The sequence below is a fragment of the Odocoileus virginianus genome, chromosome 18 (genome assembly GCF_023699985.2).
Source record: "Odocoileus virginianus isolate 20LAN1187 ecotype Illinois chromosome 18, Ovbor_1.2, whole genome shotgun sequence".
NCBI lineage: Eukaryota > Metazoa > Chordata > Mammalia > Artiodactyla > Cervidae > Odocoileus > Odocoileus virginianus.
In genome coordinates this window covers 8,363,599-8,377,410 of record NC_069691.1, presented here as the reverse complement: position 1 = coordinate 8,377,410, position 13,812 = coordinate 8,363,599, and positions in this window count along the sequence as shown.

Here is a 13,812-nt window from a genome sequence, read left to right as displayed (position 1 = left end):
CACTCCAGTACTCTTGCCTGGAAAATCCCATGGATGGAGGAGCCTGGTGGGCTGCAGTCCACGGGGTTGTGAAGAGTCAGACACGACTGAGTGACTTCACTTTCACTTTTCACTTTCATGCACTGGAGAAGGAAATGGCAACCCACTCCAGTGTTCTTGCCTGGAGAATCCCAGGGACGGGGGAGCCTGGTGGGCTGCCGTCTATGGGGTCGCACAGAGTCGGACACGACTGAAGCGACTTAGCAGCAGCAGCAGCGTCTCAGCTTCAGAAAAAGAATTGAATGAAGAACAGAAAAGTTCCCTGTATTGGAAAATGCTTGAGCATTCAGATGAGAAGACTCCCATCTACCAGATGACGACCAAAAAAAAAAAATAATAATTTTAAAAATACCTATCAAAGTCCTACCTATCAAAACTTCAAGTATAAAATGAATATACTAAGTTATCTAGAGAGACTAAAAAAGTATAACAGAGAAAGAATCAGATTGACTTCAAACTTTTCCTTTGAAATACAGGACAGGGACTCCCCTGGTGGTCCAGTCGCTAAGAATCCACCTGCAAAAACAGGGCACGTGGGTTTGATCCCTGGTCCAAGAAGATCCCACATGCCGTGGGGTAATAAGCCCATGCGCTACAACCACTGAAGCTTATTTCATTTAAATAAAATAAATAGTATGTAATATCTATAAAGGAGGGGGCAAAATATATATAGGAGATTTATAATTTTAAAGAATAAGCAGCGGGGACTTCCCTGGCAATCCAGTGGTTAAGACTTCATCTTCCATTGCAGGGGGTGTGGATTTGATCGCTGATTGGGGAGCTAAGATTGCACATGCCTGGCATCCAAAAACCAAAACATAAAAAAAGAAGCAACACTGTAACAAATTCAACAAAGACTTTAAAAATGGTCCACATTAAAAAAAAAAATAAAAAACTTAAAAAGAATAAACAGAAAGGCATTCTGTACATCCCCTGCCACACCATTGCTATGCCATCATATTCAATTCTCCTCTAGCAGGTAACGTCAACAGCAGGAGGGGTATCTTTGTAGCTTCCTCTCAGTTCCTAGACCCAAGAAAAGATCAAGGGACTAATGAGGTAAAGAACTATTTAACGACATGGCATTTTGTGCTAAGCTGCTCCTGCACCCTCCCTTTTGTCTCGAGGTGGTTAACCAAAGGTGCTGAACAAGATAAGGGCTGACCTCACGTTATACTAGGACAAATAGAAACAAATTATGTGGGACTCACAAAAGCATATGATGATATACAATTTTCTTCAGTATACAGGGAGGTGTTAACACATAAACACATTTCACTATTTGTTTTGAACATTAACTTTCACTAGCACCAATGTAAGGGTCCTTTGCTGTTGATGTCTGATAAAACAAGCTTCTGAGATGCCATTTTGACTTGTGTCCTTCTGAGAAAAGACCTCAGCAATGGTGCTGCCACACATGCCCCCCCAAAAAACAGCCCTGAGAATGTTTGTGATTGGGCCTTCTGGAATGGGTAATTTTCATTTCTATCCTTGACATTTATTCCTAAATTGGCAATGTGGGGAGGGTGGTACATAAACTGCTTCTGGACTTATCTACTATTAATTTTGGACCTTTGAATAGGAGATGTTTTAAAAAGTCACCTTTCCACCTGGGATCTGGAGACAGAGAATAAGCTGAAAAGTAGACTGTACCTGACTCACAATTTCCAATGCTGTGAAAAGGAGAGGTCACATCAACAGGATAGAGCCCAGAAAGGAAAACAGTCTCTTGGGAGCAATTCTGAGACTCATTAATGTACCCTATCATTGGTTCCACAATAGAACCAGCAGGAGTCGTACTAGCCTCCCATTGGGAGGCAAATAATTACTTGCTGGGAAAGGTAATTCAAATGGGGTTCTTATAGAAAGCAAATAAGCATATGTAAGTCATACTATCAGATAAAAGAATATCCTTGGAACAAAAGAAACCAAGCGCAGAATGAAAGAATGTAGGCTCTAACAACATAAAATTTCCCTATTTCTCCCTGCTAGTTTTCTCCTCCCAATTTCTAAAACACCTCTAAATGAAAAAACAGAAATGACAAGCAACATGACTCAGATTAATGTAAAATGAAACCCTGTTTGTGTCTGCAAATACATAAAATGAAACACATAAGATTACAAAGAACATCAGTAATATTGAAATGCAATGGTCAAAGTATTAAAATAACATTTATGGTAATGTAAGTGCTGCATTATTAACAAAAAACCAATATCTAACAGCTGATCTACTACCAAAATTTTATAGTAAATTATAAGATATCTGCAACAACTGTAATGTGATGTGCACAACAGAATCTCCACCCTGAGTCCCCTGACACATTTCTTCCACCGTCCGTATAAGGGTTAACATGTCTGTTTCTGATGCATGGCCCCTTGAGAAGTAGTAGTATTGAGAAAACCCCAAACCATTTCAGCGCCTCCCTTCAGGGTCTCTGAATCTAAGGATGGAGAGAAGCTCTGATTCTGGAGTTATATCAATACAATCAACGGTAAGAGGTTCCTCGAGACCTCTCATAAGCCTTAAGTCTCTTTTTTTTTTTCCATTTATTTTTATTAGTTGGAGGCTAATTACTTTACATCATTGCAGTGGTTTTTGTCATACACTGAAATGAATTAGCCATGGATTTACGTGTATTCCCCATCCCGGTCCCCCCTCCCACCTCCCTCTCCACCCGATCCCTCTGGGTCTTCCCAGTGCACCAGGCCCGAGCACTTGTCTCATGCACCCAACCTGGGCTGGTGATCTGTTTCACCCTAGATAATATACATGTTTCGATGCTGTTCTCAACACATGTTTCAAAGTTCTGTACCAGCCTAAATGTTGCCACTGAATTTTAAAACTCTTGCAACTTGGGTTGGGTGGCTGGACTTCCATGATGATTTCACTTCTGATAAATAGCACCACATGGAAAGCAAACTAGAGTCTTCAATGCCAGCCTTGGGGAAGTTTGGGGTTGGGGGAGTGGTGAATATTCACTTTTGAGGATATCCCCCATCCATGACATAGTTGCTGGTTGGAGATGGGATGTTGAGGCAGTGGGCATACCTGTATCATTTCCAGGGCCTCATGTCTGCCTTGGTGTTCAAATCTGAACTCTATTATTAAGTCTTCTTGGAGTGTTGCTTCAATGACCCCTTTTCTTCTTCAGCCCTGATTAGTTCTCACTCATCACAGAATTCAGGCAACTCCAGGGGTTATTGGTGAAACCTAATAATTCCTGGCTATAATTTTCTTCCATTCTGACCTAATCTTATTTCTTCAAGCAGGGCTCCCCTGTTCTTCAACATTAATGGCCAATTGTAGACATAGCTCTAGCATGAACTAGTCATTAGATTTTCCCTTTCATGTTAATGCACAGTTATGATTTCAATTGATTGCCAATAGGTTATACAACCCACTCTGCAGGGCCCAGAATATAGAAAGAGCTAGTATAGAATATAGAAATAGTTAATCTAGAATATAGAAAGAGTTAATCTAGAATATAGAAAGAGTACAAAGAACAGGTCAATGGCTGGTGCTTGGAACAATGGCTCTCAAACTCGACTGCCTGTTATGATCACCTGTGGAGTCTTTGAAAAATGCTGAGTCCTTGGAAAACAGTATGGAGGTTCCTAAAAAAAACAAAAAAGAGAACTACCATACAATCCCACAATTCCACACCTGGGTATGTATCTGAAGAAAACAAAACACTAATTTGAAAAGAGACACGTACCCCAATATTCACAGCAGCATAATTTACATTACCCAGGATATGAAAGCAACCTAACTGGCCATCAACAGATGAATGGACAAAGAAGATGTGGTACGTGTGTGTGTACACACACACACACACACACACACACACATATATATATATATGTATAATGAAATATTATTCAGCCATAAAAAGAATGAACTTCTGCCATTTGCAACATGAATGGACATAGAGGCTATTAAATGAAACAAGTCAGAGAGAGAAAGACAAATGCTATATGTTATCACTTACATGTGAAAACTAAAAATTAAAATGAGTAAAGCAAAACTGAAATAAACTCAGAGACATAGAGAACTAACTAGTGATTACCAGTGGAAAGAGGGAAAGGGGAGGAACAAGACAGTTATAGGTGATTAAGAGATACAAACAACTATGTATAAAAATAAATAAGGATATGTTGTACAGCACAGGGAAACATAGCCATTATTTTCTATACTTCAAACAGAAAATAATGTATTAAAACACTGAATTGCAATAAATACCTGAAACTAATACTGTAAATCAACTATACTTCAATTTTTTTAAAACATAAGAAAAATGTTGTGTCCAGAACATATCCCTATCAAGTAAATCTGAAAATGTGGAATAGGACCCAAGCACTATTACATTATTATCACAACTTTAAAAAAAAAAATGATTATCTCAGTATCTCTTTGGGTGATATGACTACTCATTGCTCTTTTTCATTTTCTAAGTTTCTTTGCAATTTTAGCTTTCTGCCATAACAGTGTATGGCTTTTATGATATGTAAATGATTAATCCAGTTTTGATTTAATAACATTCAAATAGGAATAGAGTTGCAAGGCTTCATACTGTTACTGAAATGCAGATCTGGGTACCTGACGCACAATGAGGCCAAATGATACCAAAACATCAGGGTTTGTAACAGAGAAAGGTTTATTGCAAGTCCCACAAGGAGATGGGTGACTCATGCCTTAAAAAAGCCCAAACTCCCCAAAAGCTCTCAGCAAAGCCCTTCTATAGGAAAGGTGAGGGAGGGGGGTGGTTAGTGGTTGCAAACTTCTTGGTGTCAGAGTCTTTGTTCTTGAGGTCAGGTCATGGTCAGGTAATGACATTTCTGTAAATCTTTACCAAACATACATTATTCTCTGTTCTGACAAGGAAGGGTGAGGTCCCAAGGCACAAAACTCTCACCCTCTAAGGTCCCGATCCTGATTTAAGAGGAAGCAGAGCTAGCTGGGAGCTCCCAGCTCCCCAGATTCCGCCAGCTGTCATCACTGAGGGGCCAGGCACCCAGCCCAACCGGCCCTCAGTGTCCTCAGGCCACGAAAAGAGGGGAGACCAGGCCCCACAGACTGTGATCCAGGCAGATGCCACTGCTACTAGGTCGCAGAGACCAGGAGAGGTTCACCGCTGCCTCAAGGCCTGGGCCAAGGCTAGTGGGTGGCCTTGGTGAGGCTCTAAAGCCTTGCAGGACACAGCCCCAAGCCTGTTCTCTGGGCACCCCAGCTCACCCACTGGCCTAGGGCCAGGTGGGCTGGAGGGCCTTGGGGAGAAGGCCCGGATCTGCCTCTTGACCTCACTCTCCACCTATAACCACCACTTAACTGTTGTCTCAACCCCCTCGCTAACTGTCCCTTCTTAACAGTTGGTTGCTTGTGGGAGGTGCCAACTGCTGCACTATCCAATGGCTGAGCAGGACCACGAATGGGTGGCTCATTGGCAGTTGGTTGCCAGTGGGCGGGGCCCACTAAGGCACCAACCAATGACTGAGCAGGACCAACCGCCTGGTAACAGGGCGTTGAGTAATGATGCATGACAGTGGCTGCTGTGCTAAGAGCCTGAGAGCCAACTCACTGCGCTGTTACACACAGACTGCCCACCCAGGCAGACTGCCTCTGCGATTGGGTGGGGATGGGAGAGAGGTTCACTGCTGCTTTAAGGCTTGGGCCAAGGCCAGTGGATGACCTTGGTGAGGATCCTGGAGCCCTGAAAGACACAGCACCTAGCCTGTTCCCTGGGGCCCCCAACTCATCCCAGGGAGAAGGCCAGGACCGCATCTTTTTCCCTGCCCGCCTGATGACCACCACTCCACCAGCTGCTGGCTGAATGACCGACTAAGGGTCGCTCATTGACAGTTGGTCGCTTGCAGGAGGGGCCACTGCAGGGCTAACCAATAGCTGAGCAGGACCACGAATAGTCCTGTGGAAATCGTTGCCTGGTTATGGGGTGGTGAGGGAATGGCCTGTGGGGTAACTGGTGCATACCAATGGGGTCGTGCTATGGGATGCGAACGGCTGTGTTCTGTTAAAATCTTGTAGAAAGACCAAAAAAGAAAAAAAAAAAAAATCCCCTGCTCTGAGAAGTGTGGGGAAAGGTGATGAGCAAAGAGAGTGGGAGAATCTGAAATAACTTGCTTTTTTCATACAACTTGAGTTTTTCAGTCAAGCCCGTGACAACATTACAGGTTGTAACCTGTAGTTTATGAACTTTGGTCAGTCCTACAATCTCCAGAAATTGAGTGCTAGTGCGGAATTTCTGTGAATGTCTTTCTGGTAAAAGATATTTATAGTGAGTTAAGCAGATTTTCTTTTTTTTTTTTTTTATCTGCACGGAGAGTCTTTATTTTTCCATTTATTTTTATTAGTTGGAGGCTAATTACTTTACAACATTGTAGTGGTTTTTGCTGTACATTGACATGAATCAGCCATGGATTCACATGTGTTCCCCATCCTGATCCCCACTCCCTCTCTCTCCATCCCATCCCTCTGGGTCTTCCCAGTGCACTAGCCCGGAGCACTTGTCTTATGCATCCAACCTGAGCTGGTGATCTGTTTCACACTTGATAGTATACTTGTTTCAATGCTGTTCTCTCTGAACATCCCACCCTCGCCTTCTCCCACAGAGTCTAAAAGTCTGTTCTGTACATCTGTGTCTCTTTTTCTGTTTTGCATATAGGGTTATCATTACCATCTTTTAAAATTCCATATATATGCGTTAGTATACTGTATTCGTCTTTATCTTTCTGGCTTCACTCTGTATAATGGGCTCCAGTTTCATCCATCTCATTAGAACTGATTCAAATGAATTCTTTTTAATGGCTGAGTAATATTCCATGGTGTATATGTACCACAGCTTCCTTATCCATTCGTTTGCTGATGGGCATCTAGGTTGCTTCCATGTCCTGGCTATTATAAACAGTGCTGCGATGAACATTGGGGTTCACGTGTCTCTTAGATCTGGTTTCCTTGGTGTGTATGCCCAGGAGTGGGATTGCTGGGTCATATGGCAGTTCTATTTCCAGTTTTTTAAGGAATCTCCACACTGTTCTCCATAGTGGCTGTACTAGTTTGCATTCCCACCAACAGTGTAAGAGGGTTCCCTTTTCTCCACACTCTCTCCAGCATTTATTGCTTGTAGACTTTTGGATAGCAGCCATCCTGACTGGCGTATAATGGTACCTCATTGTGGTTTTGATTTGCATTTCTCTGATGATGAGTGATGTTGAGCATCTTTTCATGTGTTTGTTAGCCATCTGTATGTCTTCCTTGGAGAAATGTCTGTTTAGTTCTTTGGCCCATTTTTTGATTGGGTCATTTATTTTTCTGGAGTTGAGCTGAGGAGTTGCTTGTATATTTTTGAGATTAATCCTTTGTTTGTTTCTTCATTTGCTATTATTTTCTCCCATTCTGAAGGCTGTCTTTTCACCTTAGTTAAGCAGATTTTCAAGGAGACTCAAAACTCCACTGCTTCAAATTCTTGGTGTCTGAAGGTGTGATGTAAGAATCACCTGCATGGGAAATACCATGGGTTTTTGTTAAAATGCAGGTTCTAAGTTCTACTCCAGGCCCACTGATTTAGAAATGTTCAGATAAATAAGATACTTTTTTTAAGATACTTTTTTAAAAATTAAAAGTAAGTCTCAATTATTCCATGGGTTATACTAAAAAAAGAAAAAATTCAGTTACTGTTACCTACCACCACAAGGATGAATCTTAAAAGTATTATGCTAAATGAAAAAAGCCAGACACAAATGGTTATGTAATATATGATTCTACTTACACGACATAGGGGAAGAGGTAAACTTATAATGATGGAAATCTGATCAATGTTTCTCAGGGACAGAGGGTGAGTGAGGGATTGATTAAAAAGGGAAATGGAATTTTGGGGGTGATGAAAGCATTCTATATCTTGAGTATGGTAGTAGTTACATTATGCATACATTTGTACAAATTCATAGATGTATACACCTAAAATGGTTTATGTGTGTAAATTATATCTCAATAAAGCTAATTTTAAAAAATTAATAAATTTTAAAAAATCAATTTTCATTCATTTAATTTAAATTAATTTAATTTCATTCATGAATTTAATTTCATTTATTTAAAATTAATTTTAAAAAATTGATTTCATCTGAAATTCAAATTTTGGCCTATATTTTAATTTGCCGAGTTTGTCAATCCTGTCTGATTCTGAAGTGAAAAAACTCCTTTTTAAAAAAGAACCTCCAGTAATTTGTAGCTACACCATACACAGATGTTTCGTGACTTCAATGCTAGAGCTCTGCTGTGAACTTAATACTATACCACCAATCATTGGACAAACAAACAAGATTGTATCACTTGTTTACAATGGCCTGGGTAACTCTAGTCCCTGCCTAGAGTGGAGTTTTATAGTTATTAGAAGCAACCATGTGCTTTATACCATAGGCTGCCCAGTTTTGCAATTTACAGTGGCTAGCAGGAAGAAATTTTTGTTTTGATCATTTCAGCCTGGCAATTTCAGACAGTTCTGATGCCTCTTTGTGGGCTGAAACCAGGAAGTCTGGTTGAAAAGTTGCTAAAGAAAAGGCGGTAAGGCAGTGTTTTCCTTTCTGTTTCAGAAAGGGACCTGCAAACACTAATAATCATCCTTTTGCTGAGGGAACATTGCCACCTAGCAACAGAATCAAGGTTCCAGATCAAGGATACATTCCAGCTACACATTTTCAAGTACACTGAGTTGCAAGTTTGGTTTTTACTTGCTTTCCACTTAGCATTTAGGGTCTGTATGCTTTCCATGGAAAGCAAGGGGAAAAAGTCATTAACCAGTAGAACCTAGGTTTGTGAAAAGCAAGTGGAAAGGATTTTTTTTTTTTTAAAGACAGCAATATAAATAAGAATAGATTCCCTTTAGTAAGCACGAGTATGAGGAAAAAATAAGCAAAACTAAATAAACTACATTGAAAGAAACTTCTTCCTGCCAAAAGCTCTGTGTATGAAATTCACATTTATTTTGCAATGAATAAATGTCCAAGTTTCTGATGTATACAAAAGGCTGAATAAAAATGATCAGCAATTAATACATAGAATCTTATATATAAAAACAGCATTACTTGGAAGCATTAAGCTTGGCTCCCACTTGAAATTCCAGGATTAAGAAAATGTTTCTCCCAAATCTAGCTAATCCTGCAGTCTCCAAGCTTATGCCTACAGAATTCACTAAGTCTCTTGCCATGTGTGTTTCTAATATAGGAAACAAATTTTGCCATAGGAGAGGAGAAACTAGTTAGAATTTTCCAAGCATTTGATGTGGGCTTTTTTTTTTTGAACTTAAATAGTAACTCCTGGCTTAGCACAACCAATTTTTTAATAAATACGTTCTTGTGACCTGTAGCTACAAAGATATTGCTGTAATAAATATTTACTGTCCTTTATTTGATGCTGAAGAATCATGATTTCAGGGTAGTATGTGGTCTTACAGTTAGTTACTAAGTATGGATATGTTTTACAAATTTGTATAATGTCCATCAATGAGATTATTTCAAAAAATTTTGAATTTTCAATCAAAGCAGTCACCTATTTCTTATGGCAAACTTATAATGGGTCAGACATAGAACTGCAAACACATAGAGAAGAGTATCATTATGTCCATTTTACAGGTGAAAAAACTGAAGCTTGGAGGGCATAAGTAATTTGGCCGAGATCACACAGCTAGCAAGTGTCAGAAGCACACGTCAGGTGAGGGTGGGATGATTTGAGAGAATAGCATTGAAACATATTACCGTATGTAAAACAGATGGCCAGTGCAAATTCACCATATGAAGTAGGGCACCCAAAGCTGGTACTCTGGGACAATACAGAGGGACAGGGTGAGGAGGGAGGTGGGAAGGGGGGATTCAGGAAAGGGGGGACACATGTAGACCTGTGACACATTTATGTTGATGTATGGCAAAAACCATCACAATATTGTAATCATCCTCCAATTAAAATAAATAAATTAAAAAAAAAAAAAAAAGAACCACATTTCAATGCCACTGGCTGGAACTCCAGAGGATGAGCATTCTTTCCTAGCAAGGCAGTAAACACTTTAGATACTTGGCTACATCTCTACTTAAGCCAGGCTGAAGAAGGTAATGCCTACATACCTAGGTAATCTTCTTCAGGTTGTGTCCTAAAAGAAGGACGGTTGAACTCCAAAGAAACCCACAGCCAGATCTCAAGGCCATCTATCCTACCACAGAAGACTCCAGCTGTCTCAGATAGGGTACTGGACACTGGGTAGCGTTCCAGTAATCAAATGCTATCCTAAACCAACTACCTAAAGTCTGGTGGATTAAAAGACCAACCATATTTCTTCTGCTCACGAATCTGCGACTTGGACAGGGATCCGTGGAGACAGTTCATCTCGGCACCAACTGGTACAGCTCAAAGGCTGGCACTGGTGTCACCGAGGGCCTCTTCACTTCACGACTGGTGAGTAATACCAGCTCTGGGCTGGAACTTTAGCTGTGGCCGCCAGTCTGAATACCTATATGTGACCTTCTCGTGTGCCCAGGGCTTCCTCACAAAATGGTAGCTGGGTTCCAAAGGTGAGCATTCTTAAAGATTCAGGTAGAAGTTGGCTTGCCTCTTATGACTTGACTTTAGAAATCACTTACCCTCACTGTTGTGCACTGAACTGTGTGCCTTCAAAAGACATGTTCAAGTTCTAACCCCCAGTACCTGCGAATGTGACCTTGTTGGGAAACTGGGTCTTTGCAGAGGCAGTAAAATTAAAATGAGCTCAGATTAGATTAGGTTAGCCCCTAATCCAATGACTTGTGCCCTCAGAAGAAGAGGGTGATTTGGACACAGGACACATAAGGAAGAATGCCTTATATAACAACAGCAGAGAATGAAATTACGCGGCTACCAACTAAGGAATGCCAAGGATCTCTGGCAAACACCAGAAGCTAAGAAGAGGCATGGACAGATTTTCCCTTGTGTTGGTCTCTCAGTCGTGTCTGACTCTTTGCGACCCCATGGACTGTAGGCCATCAGACTCCTCTGTCCATGGGATTTCCCAGGCAAGACTACTGGAAGGGGCAGCCATTTCCTTCTCCAGGAGATCTTCCCAACCCAGGGACTGAACCCAGGTCTCCTGAACTGCAGGCAGATTCTTTAACATCTGAGCCACCAGGGAAGCCCAGATTTTCCCTCAGAGCTCTTCAAAAAGACTCAATCTTGCTGAAATCTTTATTTCAGACTTCCAGCCTGTAAGAGAATAAATTTCTGTTGTTTAAGCCATCCAGGAAGCAACAGTTAGAACTGGACATGGAACAACAGACTGGTTCCAAATAGGAAAAGGAGTACGTCAAGGCTGTATATTGTCACCCTGCTTATTTAACTTACATGCAGAGTACATCATGAGAAACGCTGGGCTGGAAGAAGCACAAGCTGGAATCAAGATTGCCAGGAGAAATATCAATAACCTCAGATATGCAGGTGACACCACCCTTATGGCAGAAAGTGAAGAGGAACTAAAAAGCCTTTTGATGAAAGTAAAGGAGGAGAGTGAAAAAGTTGGCTTAAAGCTCAACATTCAGAAAACTAAGATCATGGCATCTGGTCCCATCACTTCATGGCAAATAGATGGGGAAATGGTGGAAACAGTGTCAGACTTTATTTTTCTGGGCTCCAAAATCACTGCAGATGGTGATTGCAGCCATGAAATTAAAAGACGCTTACTCCTTGGAAGGAAAGTTATGACCAACCTAGACAGCATATTAAAAAGCAGAGACATTACTTTGTCAACAGAGGTCCATCTAGTCAAGGCTATGGTTTTTCCAGTGGTCACGTATGGATGTGAGAGTCAGACTATAAAGAAAGCTGAGTGCCGAAGAATTGATGCTTTTGAACTGTGGTGTTGTAGAAGACTCTTGAGAGTCCCTTGGACTGCAAGGAGATCCAACCAGTCCATCCTAAAGGAGATCAGTCCTGGGTGTTCATTGGAAGGACTGATGCTGAAGCTGAAACTCCAATACTTTGGCCACCTCATGTGAAGAGTTGACTCGTTAGAAAAGACCCTGAAGCTGGGAGGGATTGGGGGCAGGAGGAGAAGGGGACGACAGGGGATGAGATGGCTGGATGGCATCACCGATTCGATGGACATGGGTTTGGGTGGACTCCGGGAGTTTGTGATGGATAGGGAGGCCTGGCGTGCTGTGGTTCACGGGGTCGCAAAGAGTCGGACATGACTGATCGACTGAACTGAACTGAACTGAAGCCATCCAGGTAGTTTGTATGGCAGTCCTAAGAAAGCAATAGAATCACACCTGCTGCATTCTATGCAATGAGACAGCCACGAAGTCCCACCCAACTTTAAGGGAAAGGTAAACAAACTCCAAATTTTAATGGAGACTAGCAAAACTCCGGAAGAGACTGTGGAATTTGAAATACTGCTATCTTCATTTTGAGGAAATACAATTTGCTTCAAGAAAACTCCAATCCATAAGACTTGACCATCTTTGGGCAGCTGCTTTGCTGAACTCTCTATCCTGGGCTACCTAAAGTTTTCAATATATTCTTGACTTGATGTTGCAAAGATACTGAAATTAGAATTCACTTCTTACTACACTATGTGCTGGGGTTAGTTTCATAAATGAAGATTTATTCTATATACATATATATATTCCCTCAAAGACAGTAAGAGCTGCAAACACTTTCCATTTTTTTTCACTCCTACAAAAAAGAGCTTTGAATGGACTTTTGTATATGGTTTGACATAAAAACTAGTGACAATCTAGCATGTTTACCCATTTGTACCTAATTTAAAGAATTTCGTGATCCAAGAAGCTGGTCTCTGAGGATGTTGTGTCCTCGTTACTGCCAAGATGCAGCCAATTCATGCATTTTAGCTGCTGTGACATGAGAAGTCGGTGTGAGCCTTGGTGGTAAATAAGCCCAGGTCCAGGGAGTCCCATTCCCCTTGTGTTTAATGTCAGTGACAACTGCTAAGGAAGAACTCTTCCTATTCTCTGCACAACTCCAAAAAAAGGAGGATGGCCCCTGGGTTATGCCACCTGTGAGCCCTGGGAGTGGACACAGAGCACTAGAGTGTTCCCTAGTACCAGTTCCCTCATCTTCATTATGCAGCCACTGAGCTCTACTTATTTTTACAAGTTTCCCATGTAGACGAGAGTTGGGCAAGACGAGTTGGGCATCTCTCGGAGACAATTCCCCACTCTCCATTTGGGACACTAGCGCCCTCAGTATGGAAATCCTGTCTGACTGTTCTATCACTTGGGTGTGTATGAAGATACAAAAATGAGACCACAGTCCCAACTGACACCTCGATTACAGCCGCAAGGTGGAGGCACCCAGGTAAGCCACACCTGGGTTCCTGAAATCAACAGAAACGAGATCATAAATGTGTGTGGCTTTAGGGTGCTAAATTTTGTGGTAATTTGTTATGAAGCAATATATGATATGTACTCATTTGCATCTGGCTTTTTTTCAGTTGACATTAAATTTGTGAGATTCAGCCATATTTTCACAAATAGCAAGAGTTCATCCCTTTGTTTACCGTTGTATTGAAGTTACCACAATTCATTCCCTTCTTGGCCCATATTTGGGTTATTCCTAGTTTGGGACTATATGAATAGTGCTTCTTTGAACAGTCTTCTGGGACATATATGTACATAAATCTGCTGAGGATACCCTAGGAGTGCGATTGCCAGGTCACAGGCTAGGCATCCGTTCAGCGTCCCACAGTACGGCCAGCAGTTTGTAAAGTGCTGATACCAATTCGCTGC